Source organism: Frankliniella occidentalis, unplaced genomic scaffold (genome assembly GCF_000697945.3).
Source record: "Frankliniella occidentalis isolate FOCC.00 unplaced genomic scaffold, Focc_3.1 Scaffold4, whole genome shotgun sequence".
Lineage (NCBI taxonomy): Eukaryota > Metazoa > Arthropoda > Insecta > Thysanoptera > Thripidae > Frankliniella > Frankliniella occidentalis.
In genome coordinates, this window is record NW_026267134.1 from 2,691,714 (window position 1) to 2,694,988 (window position 3,275).

At 56.5% G+C, this 3,275-nt stretch overlaps 1 non-coding gene across 1 annotated transcript; it reads right to left on the minus strand.

The window, feature by feature from the left end:
* Positions 1-432: 432 nt before the first annotated feature.
* Positions 433-505, minus strand: Trnak-uuu (transfer RNA lysine (anticodon UUU)). The gene has a single exon. It is a non-coding gene; the product is annotated as a tRNA-Lys (tRNA).
* Positions 506-3,275: the final 2,770 nt, after the last annotated feature.

Below are 3,275 nucleotides of genomic sequence, written 5' to 3' on the forward strand. Positions count from 1 at the left end.
GGGACTCCCCGACTTCCGACCCCGTTCCGTTCCATACAGGGAGACGTATCAGAGGCGGCTGTGTACGAGTCGTGCAGTCTGAAGGGCTGGGCGAGTCCTCTTGGGGACGCGTACTTTTCGGACGCGGCCGCGACCGGTAAGACGGCGTCGGGTCGGACGTCGAACACAGCGGGCAGCAGGACGGGTTGGGGGGGGGAGATAGGGAAGCTTCTGGAGATACGGGCGTCCTGCTGCGCCCGTTTTCGCTGTACACGTTCCTGGCTGCCCCGTGAGAAATGACTGTTTATTTGACAACGTTAGGGCAGATATTTATTTCACAATGCGAACCGTATTTGACATGATTTTTAACTTGGAATACTCGTGGAGACCTCAACGCAATCGACTCATAGGCCTGTTACGGCGAAGATGTGGGCGCACAAAAACGAAAAGAGCCGCCCGGTAAGGGGCTCGAACCCTCGACCTTAGGATTAAAAGTCCCACGCTCTACCGACTGAGCTAACCGGGCTTCATGAGCATGGCCGCTCCGAGAGCCGATAGCAAGCGCTCGCTCCTTGCGAGATGAATGCAGAAAGAGAGCGGCCGAGCCCGACCCGAGCGGCCCGGCGGCGTGGCGTGGCGCGGCGGCCGAGAGCGAGACAACGGGATGGCGAGGCAGGGAGATACGTGTCGCTGAGAGGAGGGTGCGCGGTTAAGTACTGTATAGCAGACAACGGTGTTCTCGTGGGCTATACCTGCTGCTGTGGTGCTGTGGAGCCGCAGTCGCCACACCCGTAAGATGTTCTGTGTATACTTACCTGATCCCCTTACCAAGTATTTTCTATTCTTCTAGATTTTCGTCCCAGATCTATGCTGCTTCCAATGTAAATGCAAATATACATTGCGGCGGAGTTCGATGTAGTATACTACATTGTAGTAACGTAAGCAGGCTAGCATCGACCGTGGTGCTGCGCTTATGATCACCGAAACTCATCATCATTGGCACACGCAGCAAGCGGCCGAGCGCCTCGGACAATCATCGAGGCTTATGCACGCGATATGGAAAGGCTCCAAAGGGAGGTGAGGTGCGTCTGCATGTTATCCACGGGTCTGGTGGTCTATCTCAGTTGTGTCCATGGCGCCTCTGCCTTTCTTTGTTTGGCGTCCTCCGTTGTCATGGCAACGCGTGCCCGCCACCAGCCTACCCGCTCCGCTCGCCCCCTGGCATTGCCCGCTCCCCCTCCCCCAGCCCATCACATGCGCTGTCAGGCTGAGGTAGGGGCGTATCCCCATCCTCTTCTGTCCCTCCCCTCTCACCCACCCTCTCACCCCCAGACAAAATTTTCCTCCGTCTCCCCCCCCCCTCCTACCTCTCTCTCTCTCTCTCTCTCTCTCTCTCTCCGTCGATACACATTCCGCTACCACAGAGTACAATGTGCGGTGTCATCCCTTTCACACGGGAGAGTGATAGAGACGACCTGACGAATGGGTTGCCGCGTAGCCGCGTGTCCAAGATTGAGTGTAAGTACAGTATGTATACACGAGAGGTTGGGTTTTAGCTGTTTGCAGTGCACCGGCAAAACAGGGTTCCCTTCACTCAAGAAATTTTATCTAGGTGAAGAGCAACGAATATTTCAAGCTTGGGTAAGAAAATGTGATGGGGCCACCACTTGGATTTAGGGTGTACCCACGATTATGCGCGATTATGTGATTACAGGATTATGTGATTATAGGGATAAGCCGTGAATTTTGAGAGATCACACGTGATTTTTGTTGAATATCAGGAGCTAAAACCACTCAATTTGGATAATTTTGTCATTATTTTTCAAAATTTGGTGAAGTATTACACGGATTACAGAGGCATTACACTTCCATCTGTACTGGGTGATTCAGATCTGAAGAAGAAGCAGGCGTGGGCGGGCGGGTTGCCCATTCCCAATGCCCACCCGCTATGGCCGTAAGGTAGGCAAACCCGCCTGCATCTGTGTCTATTACACTTCCATCTGTACTGGGTGATTCAGAGAAGAAGAAGCAGGTGTGGGCGGGCGGGTTGCCCATTCCTAATGCCCACCCGCTATGGCCGTAAGGTAGGCAAACCCGCCCGCATCTTGTGTCTTCTCTGAATCACCCGGTACACAGGATTACTGGTGTCGTGGCCTCCTCAAGAAAATGAGGAAATGAAGCTTTCCCGATCCAACCAAAAGGTTTTGACATTCACTTTTGAAGTGACGTGTATGTATACCAGTTGTAACAGAGAGCACAGCATAACGGGTGTTGGTGTTGCATACCCGAAAAGGGTCATTTGGGCGCCTAGGGCGCAAGAGGGAGTTACAACGATTCCGCCTTGCTGCGGTGTTCGCTCTGCTAGACGCGGTATTTGTTCGCCGTGTGCAATCAATTAACCCGTCGCAAAAAGCAGCAGCGCCGCCGCGCCGCGGGTCCAATTTGAGTAAGTGCGCGGGGTAGGCGGGGCGGGAAGCGGCGGGATCGACAGCGACATGTTTGCTGAACGTAACCATGACGACAACGCCGCCAAACAGATTGGACCAGTGAACCAGGCAGGAACCAGGGCGCGGTGAGGAGGTATGGGAGGAGAGGGAGGTACGGGGGGCGCGCGCTCACCTCACACCCTGCCTCACACCTGCCGGCCGCCGGCCAGGAGGGTGTTCGGAGGCAGCTACCGGCGGCGGCTACAGACAGTTCGCCCCAACGCGCTGCCAACGCTGCTGCAGACCTTTCTTTCCCACTCATGATTGTGAGCACCTCGCGGACAGTGCGCCACGCCCCGCCACGTGGCTGCGGCGGACAACGTAGCTCGGGCTTAAAGGGGCGGGCGCGAGAACTGACAAGGGCTGCTCTGAAAAGGAAGACAAAAAGAGCTGGCCGCAGAGATATATACGGGAGGGAGAGAGAGAGTGAGAACAACGCAGGGGGGAGGGGCAGATAGCCCGCGGGGTAGCAGGGGGAGAGGGGGAGGGGTGAAAGTAGTGGAGGACGAGGACTGCCGGGTGGGGCGAAGCGTAGTCCGAGAGGCCGTCAGGACCGCCTTTCACCTGGCCGGGGATGGGGGAGTGGGAGGCGGGCCGAGGGTGGCCCGGAGCGTCAGCATAGCATGGACGGACAGCCTCGTGAATTTTTAACCAGCAGCGCGCTAGCCTGGCGCCACTACTCCGAAGTTCCGCCCTTGCGCACTCGCACGCCTTCCACCCCTCTACCACTCTTTCTCTCTCTCTCTCTCTCTGCCTCCCTTTCCGCTCTCTCTCCTCCCCACGCCCTCTCCTCCCAATTATTCCACCCCC